The sequence below is a fragment of the Styela clava genome, chromosome 14 (assembly GCF_964204865.1).
Source record: "Styela clava chromosome 14, kaStyClav1.hap1.2, whole genome shotgun sequence".
NCBI classification, from domain to species: Eukaryota; Metazoa; Chordata; class Ascidiacea; order Stolidobranchia; family Styelidae; genus Styela; species Styela clava.
In genome coordinates, this window is record NC_135263.1 from 19,066,711 (window position 1) to 19,087,642 (window position 20,932).

The window sequence follows — 20,932 nt, forward strand, 5'->3', positions numbered from 1 at the left end:
TGAGACATATTTTTCAAACTTTTGCAGATTTTTTTTTAAGTTACTTGTGGTAATCATATTGATTAGTATCTTTTGGTCGCCACTAGATCAAAAAATATGAGGAAAATTTTAGAATCTACTTTTAAGGCATCAATGTCTCCCTATTTCCCATAGCATGATGAATGGATAGTCATTTTAAAAACTGATGCCAATCTCTTAAAAAGGGCTCCAATTTATTTGGAATTAACTTAATATCATGAAAATAATTTTTAATCTTCTTCAAATTTAGCTAGAAATACACGTTTTTATACATATTTATTTATCCAATTATGCTATGCCATCGATATAATTATGAATATTTTTACTGAACATGTTTGAATTTATTTGTCTGTATATTGAATATTTTGATATTAAGTCATATTTTAATGAAACTTTTGCAAATTTTTTTCCAAGTTGTTTGTGATAATCACTTTGAATAATATTTTTTGGTTGCCACTAGATCAAAAAAGATGAGAAAAATTTTTAGAATCCACTTTTTAAGGCATCAATATCTCCCTATTTCCCATAGAATGATAATTGGATAGTCATTTAAAAAAAACTGATGCCAATCTCTTAAAAAGGGCTTCAATTTATTTGAAATTAACTTAATATCATGAAAATAATTTTTCAATCTTCTTCAAATTTAGCTTGATCTACATGTTTTTATACATATTTATCCAATTATGTCATCGATATGATTATGATTATTTTTACTTAACATGTTTGAATTTATTTGTCTGTAAATTGAATATTTTGATATTAAGTCATATTTTTCTCCAACTTTTGCAAATTTTTTTTCAAGTTATTTGTGATAATCATATTGATTAGTATCTTTTGGTCGCCACTAGTTCAAAAAAGATGAGGAAAATTTTAGAATCCACTTTTTAAGGCATCAATGTCTCTCTATTTCCCATAGAATGATAAATAGATAGTCATTGTAAAAACTGATGTTAATCTCTTAAAAAGGGCTTCAATTTATTTGAAATAAACTTAATATCATGAAAATAATTTTTTAATCTTATTCAAATTCAGCTTCATAAACACGTTTTTATACATATTTATTAATCCAATTATGCCATCGATATGATTATGATTATTTTTACTGAACATTATTGAATTTATTTGTCTGTATATTGAATATTTTGATATTAAGTCATATTTTACTGAAACTTTAGCAAATTTTTTTCCAAGTTGTTTGTGATAATCACATTGATTAGTATCTTTTGGTCGCCACTAGAAATCCAAAAGATGAGGAAAATTTTAGAATCCACTTTTTAGGGCATCAATGTCCCCTTATTTCCCATAGCATGACAAATGGATATTCATTTTAAAAATTGATGTCAATCTCTTAAAAAGGGCTTCAATCTATTTGGATTTAACTTAATATCATGAAACTAATTTTATAATCTTTTTCAAATTTAGCTAGAAATACACGTTTTTATACATATTTATTGATCCAATTATGCTATCGGAATGATTATAATTATTTTTACTTAACATGTTTGACTTTATTTTTCTGTATATTGAATATTTTGATATTAAGTCATATTTTTCTCAAATTTTTGCAAATTTATTTTTTAAGTTATTTGTGATAATCATATTGATTAGTGTCTTTAGGTCGCCACTAAATCAAAAAATATGAGGAAAATTTTAGAATCCATGTTTTAATGCATCAATGTCTCCCTATTTCCCATAGCATGATAAATGGATAGTCATTTCAAAAACTGATGCCAGTCTCTTAAAAAGGGCTTCAATTTATTTGGAATTAACTTAATATCATGAAAATAATTTTTTAATCTTCTTCAAAGTTAGCTTAATATACACATTTTTATACATATTGATTGATTAATTCAATTATGTCATGGATATAGGTATGATTATTTTTACTTAACATGTTTGAATTTATTTGTCCGTATATTGAACATTTTGTTATGGAGTCATATTTTTCTCAAACTTTCCCAATTCGTTTTCACGTTATTTGTGATAATCATATTGATTAGTGGTCGCCACTAGATCAAAAAATATGAGGAAAATTTTAGAATCTACTTTTTAAGGCATCAATGTCCCCTTATTTCCCATAGCATGACAAATAGATATTCATTTTAAAAATTGATTCCAATCTCCTAAAAAGTTCTTCAATTTATTTGGAATTACCTAATATCATGAAAATAATTTTTTAATTATCAAATTTTGCTAGATATACACATTTTTATACATATTTATTAATCCAATTATGCCATCAATATGATTATGAATATTTTTATTGAACATGTTTGAATTTATTGAATATTTTGACATTACTGGTAAGTCATATTTTTCTTAAACTTTCGCAAATTCATTTTTCAAGTTATTTGTGATAATCATATTGATTAGTATCTTTTGGTTGCCACTAGATCAAAAAAGATAGGAAAATTTTAGAATCCACTTTTTAACGCATCAATGTCTCCCTATTTCCAGTAGCTTGATAAATGGATAGTCATTTTAATAACTGATGCCAATCTCTTAAAAAGGGCTTCAATTTATTTGGATATAACTTAATATCATGAAAATAATTTTTTAATCTTCTTCAAATTTAGCTAGATATACACATTTTTATACATATTTATTAATCCAATTATGTCATCGATATGAATATGATTATTTTTACTCAACATGTTTGAATTTATTTGTCTGTATATTAAATATTTTAATCTTAAATCATATTTTTCTCAAACTTTCGCAAATCTATTTCTTCAAGTTATTTAGTATCTTTTGGTTGCCACTAGATCAAAAAATATGAGGAAAATTTTAGAATCCACTTTTTAAGGCATCAATGTGTCTCCCCATAGCATGATGAATGGGTAGTCATTTTAAAAACTGATGCCAATCTCTTGAAAAGGGCTTCAATTTATTTGGAATTAACTTAATATCATGAAAATAATTTTTCAATCTTCTTCAAATTTAGCTAGATAAACACGTTTTTATACATATTTATTAATCCAATTATGCCATCGATATGATTATGATTATTTTTACTGAACATGTTTGAATTTATTTGTCTGTATATTAAATATTTTGATATTAAGTCATATTTTTCTCAAACTTTCTCAAATCTATTTCTTCAAGTTATTTGTGGTAATCATATTGATTAGTGTCTTTTGGTCGCCACTAGATCGAAAAATATGAGGAAAATTTTAGAATCCACTTTTTAAGGCATCAATGTCTCCCTATTCCCCATAGCATGATAAATGGATAGTCATTTTAAAAACTAATGCCAATCTCTTAAAAAGGGCTTCAATTTATTTGGAATTAAATTAATACCATGAAAATAATTTTTTAATCTTCTTCAAATTTAGCTAGATATACACATTTTTATACATATTTACTAATCCAATTATGTAATCGATATAAATATGATTATTTTTACTCAACATGTTTGAATTTATTTGTCTGTATATTAAATATTTTAATCTTAAATCATATTTTTCTCAAACTTTCGCAAATCTATTTCTTCAAGTTATTTGTGGTAATCGTATTGATTAGTATCTTTTGGTCGCCACTAGATCAAAAAAGATGAGGAAAATTTTAGAATCCACTTTTTAGGGCATCAATGTCTCCCTATTTCCCATAGCATGATAAATGGATAGTAATTTTAAAAAATAATGCCAATCTCTTAAAAAGGGCTTCAATTTATTTGGAATTAACTTAATATCATGAAAATAATTTTTTAATCTTCTTCAAATTTAGCATAATATACATATTTTTATACATATTTATTAATCCAATTATGCCACCGATATGAATATGATTATTTTTACTCAACATGTTTGAATTTATTTGTCTGTATATTAAATATTTTAATCTTAAATCATATTTTTCTCAAACTTTCGCAAATCTATTTCTTCAAGTTATTTGTGGTAATCGTATTGATTAGTATCTTTTGGTCGCCACTAGATCAAAAAAGATGAGGAAAATTTTAGAATCCACTTTTTAGGGCATCAATGTCTCCCTATTTCCCATAGCATGATAAATGGATAGTCATTTTAAAAAATAATGCCAATCTCTTAAAAAGGGCTTCAATTTATTTGGAATTAACTTAATATCATGAAAATAATTTTTTAATCTTCTTCAAATTTAGCATAATATACATATTTTTATACATATTTATTAATCCAATTATGCCACCAATATGAATATTTTTACTGAACATGTTTGAATATATTTGTCTGTATATTAAATATTTTGATATTAACGGTAAGTCATATTTTTCTCAAACTTCCGCAAATTTATTTTTCAAGTTATTTGTGATAATCTTATTGATTAGTATCTTTTGGTCGCCACTAGATCAAAAAATATGAGGAAAATTTTAGAATCCACATTTTAATAAGGCATCAATGTCTCCCTATTCCCCATAGCATGATAAATGGGTAGTCATTTTAAAAACTGATGCCAATCTCTTAAAAAGGGCTTCAATTTATTTGGAATAACCTTAATATCATGAAAATAATTTTTCAATCTTCTTCAAATTTAGCTAGATAAACACGTTTTTATACATATTTATTAATCCAATTATGCCATCGATATGATTATGATTATTTTTACTGAACATGTTTGAATTTATTTGTCTGTATATTGAATATTTTAATATTAAGTCATATTTTTCTCAAACTTTCTCAAATCTATTTCTTCAAGTTATTTGTGGTAATCATATTGATTAGTATCTTTTGGTCGCCACTAGATCAAAAAATATGAGGAAAATTTTAGAATCCACTTTTTAAGGCATCAATGTCTCCCTATTCCCCATAGCATGATAAATGGATAGTCATTTTAAAAACTAATGCCAATCTCTTAAAAAGGGCTTCAATTTATTTGGAATTAAATTAATATCAGGAAAATAATTTTTCAATCTTCTTCAAATTCAGTTAGATATACACGTTTTTATACATATTTTTTAATCCAGTTATATCATCAGTATGATTATTTTTACTCAACATGTTTGAATTTATTTGTATTTAATATCAAGTCATATTTTTCTCAAACTTTCTCAAATTTATTTTTCAAGGTTTTTCTGATAATCTTATTGATTAGTATCTTTTGGTCGCCTCTAGATCAAAAAAGATTAGAAAAATTTTAGAATTCACCTTTTAAGGCATCAATGTCTCCCTAGCTTGATAAATGGATAGTCATTTTAAACACTGATGCCAATCTCTTAAAAAGGGCTTCAATTTATTTGGAATTAACTTAATAATATCATGAAAATGTTTTTTTAATATTCTTCAAATTTAGCTAGGTATCCACGTCTTTATACATATTTATTGATCCAAATATTCTAATAATATGGGTATGCTTATATTTATTCAATGTGTTTAAATTCTTTTATCTGTATATTGAATATTTTAGATATAACTATTTTTATAACTGATGCCAAACTCTAAAAAAAAGGGCTTCAATTCATTTGGAATAAATTTAATACAATATATGGACAACTATTTTTCGAATCTTGTTGAATTTACCTCCAATCAACCTATTAGACTATATACAAAATTGGATGCAATATGCATGCATGTGATTATATGTATTTATTACATGCATGTATAATGCAATATGCATTCATGTGATCGTTAGATTTTATCCTATTTGGTAACATTTAAAAAATATATTATATTTCTTATTTACTATCTGCTGTTACAAGTAGGTGATATGAATTATCTACAAAATCAGAAAGAAGGTATAACAGTCCCAGACAAGGTATTGCAATTGACTGCTCCATGGATTAAAGAAGACTGACAAAGATCGCACTCATGCCTATATTCTATCAGTTTTTATGAGAACTACTTTGTTCAATTCTTAATATTCTCAATACTTGAATCTTTGGCTACTCCCGTAGTGTGTGTACCAGGTTAGGTTTAAGCCATAATTTTATTCAGATTTTTCTTATTTCAGTTCTATAACGAGTTCAGGAACTGTTTGTTTTAGGCAAGTGAATATACCCCCTGCCCATAGATTTAGTCCCTATTCACAACTTGATGTTAGGTAGGCGAATAAAATTGGTTACCTCCATATTGGTACACGTAGCCTACTTCTGGAGCGCCAACTCTTGAGTACGGCTGACTCTATTCTCATTGAAATTATGTTTTCCATTCCCACTCCTGAGAAGTATTTTATGAATTTATAACATTTCAAATTTGATGTGAATACTATTTTATGTAACATGCTATTTTATGTAGAAAAAAAGGTTTCAGTTTCTTTTTTGAATATTTATTTTCAATTTCGCAGGCAAAGGAGAGACTGAAAAAATAAAAGTCAACTCCTAAGTTTTGCAGACTACGGTACCTTCATTTCTTGACAAATCATATCGACAATGGTTTCATCTTTTCTCTCTATTAGTAGTCTCAAACTTGCGGCCCAGTGGACAATTAAGGCCTGCAGGACGATAGTTTATGGCCCCTGTTCGTATGGTTAATTATTAGGACATTTATTTCAAGTTATAAGTTCGCAAATTTTAGATTTTCTCGGATGTTTTCGTCACAATCACATTATCAATTCATATTCTCTTCATTTATTTTTTTAGTTTATTATTAGTAAGCTTTTATTGCGGAAAACCTGATGCGGCCCAAACCCACACAGACTCTGCCTCAGTGGCCCCTAGGTAAATAGAGTTTGAGACTCTATATCCTATTTTTGACTGTTCCAACACACAAATGATACTAATACATTTCATGTTCTTTGGATAATTTTTTTTTTCGGTACTCCAGAAGTATGTGCAACAAGACTGCGGACACCGGAACGTAGTATGTGTTCCTGGTTAGGGTTAGGCTATAATTTGAAGCACAAATACTGAGGGAGTCACCTGGCTAGTCCCTGAACTCATACTAGAACTGAAATAAGAAAAATTGGATTTAAATTATGGCCTAATCCTAACCTGGTACACATACTACGTTCCGATCTCCGCCATCTTGCTGCACATAGTTCTGAAGGGCTCATTTTTTCTACGTAGACCGCAACAGCAACAGTTCAAACATAGAAAAATACAAATGAATATTTTGTGAAAAGGTACCGGGACCTATTTTGTGGGCTCAGATGAGTATTACTTTTTTAAAGTCTTAAAATTATTGCAATTCCCTAATAGCGATGGTATACTATATTTGTGCATGGTATATAGCAATGGTATATATTCGTGCATGAATATGCATTTTCCTCTACCTTTACTCAGCAATATAATACTCAGCAATATAACTTGTCCCATTGTTTGTACTTTTCAATACTTCTGATGATTGATGCTGCTAGTTTCTATAATTATAACGGAGTCGAATTGCAAGTGGTAATATAATCTTCCTTTGTATAGAATAAAACATTCTGAAAAATACGACTTACCTAATTGAAAACAAAATTTGTTTGTATTCTAATTTCTAAATCTGATTTTAATAAGAATACCAAATATATTTATCGGATTGAATGTTTTTATTTATCATGATAGAAGTCATTGCATGTTGACTACAGTTATGGCAAATATCCATGGTCTAGTAATATATCTCTAAAATATATTATTAACCTTGTTTGACGATTTTATCTCTAACTTAAGTTTGAAGCAAACATATATATTCTTTTTGTAAGTTCGTGAGTTCTTGAGTTGCATTAGAAATGTACTAGTCGTATTTTTATATGTATCGTACAAAAAATAATTATTCATTGTAAAAATTGAATTAGACAGTGAATTGTCTATTGCTAGTTCATAGATGCATCTTGATTATTTGGAATGAGTGTTACAAAACAAGCATTGAATACCAGTTCATTAAAATATGGATGCTCTCTTTAACATATATAGTCGCCATTGCAGTATCACTCAAGCTTGGTGTACCTTTATCCTATGATAGATATTATATTTGTCATAATATTTTTATTTCATATTTCAGTCATGGCACCTTCTGCCCAAACAGAAATTGTAAGAACCGATACCCAGAAGACAAAAAATCAACCAGCAAAAGATATGAAGGTGTGAAAATACAGTCAAATATCATTCAATAGTTATTGGAATGAGCTTAGTTTTCATTTTAGTGATTTCATTGTTCTGCAAAATTTCAATCAGGAATTTATTGTGAAATAAAAATCAATTCATATCTAAATAACAGGCAGAATAAACTATTAAATTATATATTTTCATACAAGGTACGGCAAGTGAAATCCGCAAGAAAATGGAAATACTGTGAAATTCTTAATCTGCCGAACTTCAATTGGACATAGAAACAGAACATCGTCTCAGTGTTCAAAATTAAAACAATTGAATTAACATTATTGCAGAAGATCTGAAATGTCATCTTTAACATCCTCAACTCAACCTTTGACTGTTCAACGAGTGAGTAGAGGGTTAGAAAGAAACGTTTACTGCATAATTTTTTTTTAATTTTTTTTTTTTGATTCATTTGATGTAAGAAATAATTCATCGATATTACACTATTAGTTGCTGGCGAGTTTGTGTGGTATTTTGAAAAACACTGTGCAATTTAATACAGAGCTTATTCACGCCGTACACTCCGGGCGAGGCCCCACACAAACTTTTTTACTTTCATTATGATTTCCTTATGTTACTAATCTATGCTTCGTGTTCACATACGACTCGTTGACATATACCACGAGTTTTGTCATAAAATGTTCTGTTCAAAATTGATGTAAAATATGAACTGGAAATAATAGGATTATAGACTGGCTCACCCGGGGTGCATTAAATGGGGTAAGCAATTATGAATCAGAGACGATGTAGTTCCTCCAAAAAGATTTTTCTACATATAATTACCTGCTTCTACAAAGACTTATTCATAGAAAAATCTGAAAATGGCTATTAAAATCTTTCCATTACTAGGACTAACATTGTTGAAACTTTTCTTTTTCTTTTACCAAGGTGAAAGTAATATTTAAAAAAGAACCTGGTGAAGAATCAGGAGTTGCCAGAAGTTTTTGTACAGCTGTGAAGCTCTTTTATCCTATGATCAACTTCCACCACTGAATGATACTCTGGTTTCGCTCGGTTTGTCTTCTTCCAGGTTTGATATATGAAATTGTTTCTGTTACAGTATGATTCTATATTTTTCATATATGATTTTACTTGTAGTACATCAGGGTGGTCCAAGGTTGCGAAGTTGACGGGCCGCCAAAACTTTCGACGATGTCTCAGTTTTGTAAGAAAGATATATAAAGCTATCAGTAAGGTTCAGTTATTTCAAAATTGCTTCCCGAGAAATACTGTGGTATTATCTCATGTTTGGTTTGTCTCTTCAAATTATATTTTTTCGTGATGGATCGGCATATTAGCCGACTTCCTAAAAACTGTCTTAAAACGGCGATTTTATAAAAAAAAATTGCATATAAGCTGACCCTACGAATCGTAACAGGTCTAGGCACCTATCACAGTGAAGGATATCAAAGTATTCAGATACTTTTCCGGTTGATTTTCAAATAATAGCCACTTTTCGCCCTCATCGCAGTGTTTATTCAAACGAATTTTAGCGCTTTGCCACATATTGTAATCACAACGATAAATAAAATCGGCAATTTGATTGTTTATCTTCTGTGCGACCCTACGCCTCAAATTGTTCAACACATTTGCATGGTTGCGTGGAGGACATTTCCGCCATTTTCTTTCAGGGCTTCTCATTTTACATTTATTTCCATTACCTCGCAAAATTGAAAATTATATTGTTAAAAGTTGTATCTCCGTCCCGTAGAATGTAAAAAGCCATTTCATGTATGGTCATGACTGAAAAGATATTCAGTGAAAAACCGTCTAAAAACACCAAAAACCATGTGAAAACACCAAAAATCCTGCAAAAACGCTAGTTCTATCTCTGTCCGGTAGAATGTAATAAGCCATTTCATGTATGGTCATGACTAGGGGTGGGCAAAATCGAATATTTTTTTCGAATCGAATAATTCAAATATTTCTAACAATAACGAATATAGTCGAATAATGAATATTTTTTATCTATAATAGGAGGCCCAGAACGTCGGTCGATACTCCCTTTGGAAATTAATAAAGACATTGAAAAATCGGATACAAAGCGTTTTTTTACTGGTTAATTTCGTCAGAATCGCTGATTGTTTTTGTCATCGTTACCGTTTTTGCGGCGATATATAATCTATATCAGTGGTTCCCAACCTTTCTACCCTGGCGGACCGGTAAAATTAAATTAAATGTACTGGCGGACCGGCAAAAAATTGAAATGACCGGAACATAAAAGAATAACATGTATTTACGTAATACAATGCAATGTCGGGCACTTAATATGCATCTAGAGTCTAGACAAAAAAAGGCACAAGAAAAACTATCAAATAATGTGACGGCCAAAAATATTTGCGTAATGCTTTGGTGCTGGGCGCCCATTATGAGTAAGAAAGGCACACATAAAACATCTCACATAAAAAACATGTACATGTCAAATCATGTACAAACGCAATTAACTCTAGTGAAAATTTTGCTGCTGTTTAGTTTCCAATATAGGATTGCAAACGATGCCTCAAGGAAGTTTCTGCAACACGTAGCCCTGCAGCGGCGTGCAGCCAATTTCCTTGCTTCGCTTTAATTGAAGCTAGTGATGAAAATATTTTTATATATAAGTAATAAAAATATAAGTAACTCGTTGAAAATACGGACAACAGTTTGATTGCTCGATTACTTAGCGATGGGTATTCGTTATCAAGAGATATCCAAAATTGTGACAGTGATTCTTTTTTAAATCTGGACTGTAAAGTAGAATCACAATTTGAATCGAGCTTTTTCATTGGGTTCATCATATTAATCCCTCTGCAGTTGATCGATGCTTCAAACGGAATGAATTTACATTACAATGACAAAGTCGTCGGTAATTTGGCACCAGGCTCAAAATCCGACTTTGTCTGCTCAAGATACTGGGAAAGATCTCAGCGGCCCATGCTTTTTTGCGCTCCTCGTGACCACCTGCCATATTTTACTGTAGTATTATACTTTTCTTGACTGTTTTTTAGTTTGAACAAAGAAATATGCGTAACGTTTTATTTGGGTGGTCATATTAATCAGGAAAAGCATGCGAAACAGAAAAAGCACGCGTGCCAATTTTTAGGTTTCTGAATCTTGCGAGATTCGATGGAGCGCATTTACGATGAGCAAAAAGTGTGATTACTTGGCGCCAAGATGTCGCGAAAGACGTCGCAATATGACGGCGGAAGAGAAATTGCGTAATAAATCGACCTCGTCAAAGAGATCGGAGCGCATTCGAGATGAATCGGAGCCGAAAAAGCGAAAAGTATGATTACTCGGCGCCAAGATGTCGCAATATGACGGCGGAAGAGAAATTGCGTAATAAACCAACGCGACCTCGTCCTCGGTAAAGCGATTTAGACGGCATAAAAACAACAAAACACCAAAATTTTTTCGCGGACCGGCAAAAAAGCTTCGCGGACCGGCGGTTGGGAACCAATGATCTATATTACCGCCCCTTCTGTTTTTTGCAAGTATTAATTCTTTCGGTTCGGCGGACATCAAAGTTTATATTTCGCGTTTACCCGTGCGTTCACGTCGGCTGATTGATTTCAAAACCCAAATTTATTCTAATTTTTATCATTTGCGTTGGCTTTCATATTACTTATCAACGTTTGTAAATTCACCGTTACAATATCAAGCGAACGGTTATATTATTATCGATACCGGGATGCAGATATTTATTTGGACAATACCGTAATTAACATTGCTATGCTTTTCTATGGTGTCTATGTTACTTTACAGATAAACCTCACAAAGCTGCGATTGCGCAATCCCGAATGTTGATTTAAAATAGTGACTAAATAATTCTGCAATAAAGGCATTTCTGCGTGGCCATATGGCGAGATGAAGTTAATGAAAAGCGCTTCTTGAATAATAATTTACATATGCGACCTGATGCTGAAAAAAAAGCCCTTTTTCTACTTTTGTGCCTAATAGATGGCCAGACGCTAATTATACCTAACTCTTTCAAGTTCCGACATTTTCTTTCAACAAACCCCGCGATCATTATAGCTAATATCGTTACAGAGTAAATTCATAATTTTATTTACGGAATTTGCAAATTCACTTTTACTTCTCTTGAGGATTTTGATAATGTCACGCCCTATTTATTAGTGCAAAAATGCTCAAAATATAACGAATGTAATCATTTCCGATGATACAACAATTCGTAAACGAGACAGTGCGCGTTGTTACATCGAAATTCACGATTGATTTTACGTTATTCCCCTGTTCACGATTTCTGCACTCCACCCACCATGCATGCCCGAGTAAAATGTTTACATTTTCGAAACATCAATTGGTCAAGAATGAAAGGGATCACTAAAGAATTTTTTGGAAGTACATTAAAAGAACTATTACCTGCCATTTCTTTTCTGGTCATAGCTTGTTCGTGCTATACCATGTATGGTTTCATGCGAAAGTTATTTCAACTTTTAATTTTTGTTAAACAAATTTCTGTTTGGTTCATGCATGAAACGGCTAATCACGTGCCGCCAATCATACCGAGTTTAAAATCTGGGATATTTATTTTAAATACGTCATCTGATTTGAAGTTTCCAAATTTAGGGAACCGTGTCGGTACCTTTTTTGCAAAATAGGAAATTGAAATAAAGGATTGAAACGCAAAGAAAACAAATAACACCACAACCCAAAGACGATTTTTCAAATCTGTCGCTTTTGTCTGTTAGCGAGCGTTGTAGGTAAATAGTAAAATGCCATTCGAATAATTTAATATTCGCTATTCGGTATTCGAATATTTTGCCCAGCCCTAGTCATGACTGAAAAGGTATTATCGGTAATAACATCCATTCTAAAGTGAAGTTTTTGAAGTTAATGCGGCGAGTAGAAAACGCTAGTTCTATAAATAGAATCGAGTTGTATCTCTGTGCGGTAGAATGTAATAAGCCATTTCATGTATGGTCATGACTGAAAAGATATTATCGGTAATAACATTTAAAATGACGTATTTGAAGTTTACAGAAAGAAATCGGCAGAAAATCTAGTTCTATAAATAGAATCGAGTTGTATCTTTGTCCGGTAGAATGTATTAAGACATTTCATGTATGGTCATGACTGAAAAGTTATTATCAGTAATGTAAATATTCTAATCATTATTCTAATCAGCCCACTAAAAAAGATAACATATCATAAAGATAAAAAAAGGTTGGCGTTATTTGGGCGGCATTATGTGATTTAGGACGAGAGTACAATCACAATTGTACAAGCGATCACATGTCATTTCGTTTTGTATTGTAGTCTGAGTTATGCTCATATAAGCCGGACCCTCAATTTGGGAACTTATTTTTGGAGTTTTAAACTTGGCCTATATGCGAGAGAATATACAGTACTTGAAAACACACCAGACTAAGTGGTTTATCGTTGTTGTTGGTTGGGAAAGTCGTTTTCTCGCCGTTTACCTCAGTCACCTTTTTTACGCTCATTGTATGATGAATTGTTATATTTGCAGTGACTAATTTTATTACTCGTAGCATAGCCAGTCCTGGTGCTATTGTCAAAAAACAACCAGTCTTCCTAAGTTGGAATTCTGGACACAGCTAAAAAATACTGGATCGCGTGGCGCTAAGTCAGCTCTGTGGTCCGTCATTGCTGTCACATGGCCAACGCTTGAAAATAGAGGAGTGTCTTTACTGAAATAAAAGTAAAAAACATCTCTCCAAATGAGGAGTTTCTTGACGCGAGCTTAAGGTACGAAGTTTAGATAAAAAGATTGACCCATCTCATAGGCTTGGTCCTGTCGGCAAAAGACAATACATTCTCCTTGTACCGTCATTCCCATATTGGTACTATCTTGATGCTTATAGATAAAACACTGAAATCAAACATGAACCTCAACATCGGGATTAGAAATAAGGCTATTTCTAGTTGGAATAGTTTAAAAATAACTCAAAAATGTTCTGCCAATAAATACAAATACCTGCCAATAATTTAGTGCACACTAACATTGCTCTGAGGGCCAAACGGAATGTGTCGTCGGGCCGCGGTTTGGACTACCCTGTAGTACATAATCGATGCCCCCTTTATTGTGGTGAATGACCCCGACTCTGCAGTTTTAACATATTTAAATCAGTTATTTTGTTTTCCACATCTAAAGATAAAAAAGCTAACAATCGAGAACAAAAAAATAAATACATTTTGATCAAAGAAACAAAATACTGTAAATTGAAGTGGTCACTTAGAAAAAGGCTTTGCTCATAGGCTAGCACCCAAGGGATCAACAATTCATGACCACCTAGAGAGGCCGAGGTCACCTTCATGTAATGGCTATGGAACCATATTGAGAGTGGTTAATAAACTTGTTTGCTGACATCACTATTGGTTTCCATTTTAGGGAATTTGTCTGGAACTCACAACAGCCTTGTGTTCAGGCTGAAAAGACGAGATTGTGACATGTCGGTAAGTTATCTTGTTTTAGATAGAAAGATGTTTTGAGGTTGATTTTTTGGTAAGTATTATCAAAATCTAACAGGTATGTTCACGATATTTAAGGAAATATGACATAAGTGATATTAATAGATTCCTCAAATATAGCGGCTCAGGACGGACATAAGATAGCTATGGATCTCAATGTAATTAGGTTGTCCTATAGCAGGGGTCTGCAGCCTTTTGTCGCTCGTGGGCCATAATTAAGGATTGCGAGTCATTGGCGGGCCACATAAAAACTTTTAGAAAGTTAAAAACCGAACGAATGGCTGATGAATCAACATTTTTGTCACACAGATCAGAAGTTAAATTTTAAGCAACGCGAGCTAACTCCTGAACTCAACTTGACTTACAAATGGCATTAAATGTGACACTTTTTGTTGCATCACGCTTTTCTAAAAGGGACACTGGGTGAAGCCAAAGTAAAACATTTAATAATTGGGAATCACTAATACGAGTTTTCAGCTTGTTCTTTCTAACACGAGCCAACTCATGAACTGAACTTGGTCGACTTACTTAAAGAAAAAAAAATTTACAAATGATATTAAATGTTACACTTTATGTTGCATTGCATCACACTTTTCTAAATGGAACACTGGATGAAGCCAAAGTAAAACATTTACCAAATGGGAATCACTAATATGAGTTCTCAGCTTGTTCTTCTAATGTTCATTTAATAAAATAATTGTTTGCATGCATATGTACTTTAAAACATCAATGTTAATTTTTTTTGCATGGTTTGTCAAATTTGGATAGAGTTTTCTATAAAGAAGATAAAAACTTTTTATAATAATAATCAAGCCTTGATCTCTCGAATAGTATATAGATTTATTTCCTCATTGTCCATCCATCTCAAATAATTGCTGTTGTATCTAGATTGTTTGAAGAAGTTAGACCATGATCTAACGAAAGCTCACAAATATACTTACTATTTCACTACTTCGTTGAAAGAGATCATGTTATTTTTACTTCTCAAAAAATTATAATTGAATTATAGACACATTAAACGAGTAATTCACAATCATCAAAACAGTTATTTTGTTAGTAGCCTATAATTCAGTGAAGCGCCGCAGGCCAGATTATATTACTTGGGACAAATGTTGCCAACCCCTGTCTTATAGGGTCACTTCTCCTTTTAATATCTATATTACATTGCCTTATTTTGTACCTTTGCCTAACTCAGTGGTTCCTAAACTTTTTGAAAAAAATTTTTTTCAATGACCCGGCCTTGTGCACTTAAACAAAACATTGTAAGATCACAACAATAAAAAAAATCAATCCACCGTATAGTGAAACAAACAAAAGAATATAAAGCGCAACTCCAAATGACATGTGTGACATCCAGCCTGTTTCGATATTTGGTGAACGTGCAAAAAGGCAGCCTTAGCTATAGCTCGGCAGTTAGTAAACTTTTGGTGACATGACTTGAACTCTCTCTGTGATCCCAGAGCTATGGGACATCACAATGGAGACAGCGTGACCGTAACAGAAAGAGAATAATCAGTTTAGCGGTGATTGTAAAGCAACAAAGGCGACGAATGTGAATTTGCAAATTTAAGGACTTATTTTTGTATTATCAAGCTATTAGCCATATTACAGATTTGTTTCGCGGACCCTCTGAAATTGCTTGGCGGACCCCGAAAGGGCCGCGGACCCTAGTTTGGAACCACTGGCCTAACTCATCAATCAAATCTAAATATTTCATTCTTCTAGGAGGAAGAAAAATAAACTCGCAATCGTATTCATGGCTTGATATGCTCAATGTTCCAATGCTTCCACAACAACAACAATGTCAACATCTGTACTTAGCACAGTCATGTCGTTCTTTCATCTCAGTTCTCAATTCTTTTGCCACCATTTTATAAATCAACTGAATCCCCAGAAGTGAGTAAATTAGATTGTTTGTAACTGCTTTAGATGTCATATTTCGCCCTTTGATTGACCTAAAAATGAAATCATATGACTACAACATTTTTGCATGAGGTTGCACGTAGATGTTGACTGAGATTTCAGTAGACCGCAGTTCAATTTTTCTCAATTGTGAAATCCCGACTGTGTATTTTCACCGACGGTTGTTGGTCTCGAAGTTGGTTACTGGCAACCAGCAGTGCTTATTCGTCCTTCGTTTCAGCACCTCCACCTACGACGTACCGAAAAATATCGAGCAAGTTTTGCACACTATAAATTATGATTAATCGAAATTAGAAAAAGCTATTCGAATACAGCTCTACTGAAAAGGGTAATGATAGGGACATCCTTATGTTTCAGTATATATTTTTTTTAACTGGCAGCACTTAAGGTAAATTCTAAGCTGACCTTTTGCAGGATTATATTAAACATAAATATTTATTCAAAAATCTACTAGTATAGTTATTTTTGAAATGTTCTTTTCTTAAAGAAGGTCTGTAGATAATTTTCTTGCTTCCAACTTTGAATAATATAATATGTATACATAAGTCAAGCCTATATTATATGTCTGAATTTGTTCAAAGTTGAATTCTTATTTTTATCTCTTAGTTTTTAGCTCAGCTTGTTTCTTTCTTCGATAGCAATCAAATCACATGAATATGAACAGGAGAATTGTGGCTTCAGTCAAGCATCAGAGAAAGTTATTAGGTTTGTTTTTTTAATTGCATTTCAAGCAGATGCTAGTTTGGATCCATCTCCATGCCTTTACATTAGCGGTTCCCAACTGGCGGATGAGCATGAATTATTTGAACATAGTTGGATTTGGAATCTACTGATCAAAATACCACTATAATACCACTAGAAAGATAAACAGGTGGCCATGAGACGTAAAAGCGTTGGAAAAACTGCTTCACATATCTATATATATAGCCAAACTCGACACAATATTTTTTTTGTAACTATATTATTAATTCATTTTTATACTATAAAATCTATGGTTTTCTGGCTTAGGATATTGTATCTCTTCTTGCATAAACTAAGTCTGAATGATTATTTAGACTGCAATAATTTATTTAGTTTGAATTCTTGAACTTACTATGAGATTACCTCTTTGTTTATTTTTATGCTGTAATTGGTTCTCCATTTGTAATTATTTATCATGGTATGATTAATTCGCTGTTATATTGAATATATATGCTGGTTAGCTCCCAAAAAACTTTTTTAAAATAGCAGAATTTTATTTTATCTAATTTTTGAATATCTGATGATTTAAGATCCGAATCGAATATTTATTTTGAATCTGATCAAATCTCAAATACTTGGGAAGAAATGTAGTTGTATTGGCTGTTTTATTGTAATGGATCCTCCAGACACATGAATTAGTGAAAACACGTAATCTATCACTTGAACAGTTTGATGAGCGATAACACACAGTTTAAAACATATTTCACCAATAACACACTCACACGATAAAAGATTCCATGTTATAATTGCATATTCAAATTTTGATATGAGTAAAAAAGGAGGGATTCATCTTGATCTGAGGCTAATAAAACAAGATGACGACGATTCAAAATTCCAGTCTGACCGATTCCAATAATTTACTATTCTATTCAATTCGAATATTTTATTTGAAATTCTCGGTCCTACTCACCATATTCCAAAAATATATATATGACTATTTTTTTTTCAACTTTACAGTTCTCAACATCAAGACTCAAACTCAAAGATGAAAGGTGTGTTTAAATATAAATGTTCTTTTGCAATTCATTATTTTTCATAATTCGTCTGAATTCTATTTAGTATGTTCTTATATATACCTCCTCAAGAAGTAGGACTATGATCCATTAAATATGAATTGCTCAATTTTCATTAATTTCACCCCCCGACCTTTACAAATGGCTAGAAAAACTTGTATAGATATGTTCTGGACTTTTGAAACTTATCAAACATAGTCTTACTGAAATCGCAAAACATAGTCTTACTAAAATCGCATTGAGGATTATATTGCTGGAAAAATACATAGGACTATTGTTGTATGTGAACTTGATATTATTTAAAGTCTAATGCTATATAACTCTCACATTAATCCTGCACAGGATTATAAACGAGAAGATGAGACCCAACATTTTGCAAAGAGCAGAACGAAAGAAAGACCAATTTGGAGCAAATGGTTGTGAGTCCTAAATTTTTAATCTTTCGATTAGTTATTAAATTATTGCTATAACGAAATCAGTTAATACTACAAATCCTTGTCCCCTCCTCTTACATTGCACACAAAGAGGCTGATTGCGTTTTGAATAATAACATATTTTTATACTGACATGCAACTATTTTTTTTTACATTCATTATTTCCTTTGTTGTATGTATTCCCTAATCTTCCAAACATGGTATAATTGTTCACAAAATGTTTGCAAGTCTTCTTTAAATATTAGGTATTTCAGCCATATCAGGAGGCAGATAAGCTATCTTTTAGGATGACCCAGAATTATGGGATGATCTAAATAAATTTTTAATTTGCTGACTAGGTGAACAGTAACCCTTATATCAAAACAATTTATTCCATGATTTGAAATACTAGTCATATGGAAAAAATCATCTACTTGATAAAAACTTAATCATATAGAGTGTAAGCTCTTACTTGCTTCTGGATCAAAAAAAGATGAAGATATTTTTAGAATCCACTTTTTAAGGCATCAATCTCTCCCAATTTCCCATAAAATAATAAATGGATAGCTTTTTAATAACTGATGCCATACTCTTAAAAAGGGCTCTAAATCATTTGGAATTAACTAAATATAATGAAAATAATTTTTTGCCATTTAAATTTAGCTCTTTTCAAAAAAATACTCGTTGTAGTACTAGTGAGACTGAATACACATTCATATATGTGATAAATATGTATACACGTTTTTATACATATTTGTTGATCCAAATATTCCAATAATATGGTTATGAATATTTTTATTGAACACATTTGAATTCCTTCATCTGTTTATTGAATGCTTCCCTGATTTTGGGGTTTTTTTTTTTTGGTCATCTTATCAGGCGAGTATGATAATTTTCATTTTTCTGGTGTTGCCTTATTATGTATTAGGTAATGTTCTTTTAAGGTTGACTCAATCGCGAGTTGAACACAATTAGATTAAAATTTAAAGACAGTTTAAATTCTCATAGTTAGTTATTATGGATTGAATATTATGCTACGAGAAAACGTCATTATAGGCTATTTTAACCAATGTGCAAACGTGGCGACCGCTCAAGAGGCATTGCATGGTAATTTGAGATTCTGATGTTGATGCGATTTTATTATCCCGACTTATTGGCAGGTTATATCCAAAAACCCATTTTTTCAGGCTTAAAAACAGGCCTCGTCTTATTTACCGGGTAGACTTATTCGCCGGGAAATATGATATCTAGCAACAGATTTAAATTTTAATAATGTTAGCGTTTACTTAGAGGAAAAATCTGAAATAGTACAAAATTCTGACAAAATTCTGAGACAAATATTTACTTTTGTTTTATAGCTTTACAATTGTAAAAAGGTAATACAATCAAGTATTTGACCCGCCCATAAATGTTGTTCTCATCGTTATGTGTTTTTAGTAGTTACCTACTTCTCAACCCATGAACCATCCCTGGGTCATCAGTCTATTTTACAAGACTTAGGTCTCAAGTCTTTGAATCTTGTTCTTGTTTTTTGGGATCTTTTGATGCATGAGATGGTTTCTAATCTATTATCATACTTGTTTACAGGGTGGTTGAATATGTGAGGATGTGCTGCTCTCTCATAAAACAAATATTTATGAATCAAGTGAATATCTTTCATAGGAAATATTTTTATTATGAACACACTAAATTGAAATGGTGCGTTTTGGTATGGTGAGTGTTTTCATTTTTTAAGCATTGCCTTGTCAATCTTGTCATCATAATTTTTCAGTAAATCAAAATTCAATGGATATGAATAGTTGAATACTGTTAAATGAACATTTTATTATTGTAAGATTTGAGCAAACGAAGTAGACCCATGTTTCCTTCATCTAGTTTGAAATACTATGTTGAATCTTGAACAAAAAAGCTATTGGATACGAGTAATGTGTGTTTAACCTAGACCAGGGGGGTCTAAGGCTGTCGGCTCCGCCACAAAATTATTTTTGTACTGTTCACGGACCACAACCACAATAGTGCCCAGAATAGGTGAACAGTGCAATACAAAAAAAAAAACATTGATCAGTATTTGCAAAAACCACAAAACCTGCGCCCTTTATATATCTACATTAGGTGTAAGATTTCACACTATTCATAACGAAAAAAGTGCTTCCGCAAATGTAAGTTACCAACATTGTTTATAAAATAACTGCAGATAGATTTATTACCAAATGTGAGGTACAGGAGGGTAATTACTAAATTAGCTGACATATAGGCAGCTTTTTTGTAATACTGATTAGGCTGATTACAAAAAACACCCGCATGAATTATATTGTCAGGCCATAACATTAATATTTAGTTATCATGCATAGCCAACCTAGGCTAATAGATTCCGCATTCAATTTTTGGTTTTCAATAATGCCAAA

General features: G+C 31.6%; 2 long non-coding RNA genes across 2 annotated transcripts; both read left to right on the forward strand.

Moving 5' to 3' along the window:
* Positions 1-7,905: 7,905 nt before the first annotated feature.
* On the forward strand, positions 7,906-8,959 carry LOC144432126 (uncharacterized). The gene is made up of 3 exons (XR_013480401.1): positions 7,906-7,990; positions 8,164-8,350; positions 8,894-8,959. It is a non-coding gene; the product is annotated as an uncharacterized LOC144432126 (long non-coding RNA).
* A 5,396-nt stretch (positions 8,960-14,355) lies between these two features.
* On the forward strand, positions 14,356-18,538 carry LOC144432092 (uncharacterized). The gene is made up of 5 exons (XR_013480386.1): positions 14,356-14,422; positions 16,163-16,333; positions 16,967-17,065; positions 18,059-18,093; positions 18,457-18,538. It is a non-coding gene; the product is annotated as an uncharacterized LOC144432092 (long non-coding RNA).
* Positions 18,539-20,932: the final 2,394 nt, after the last annotated feature.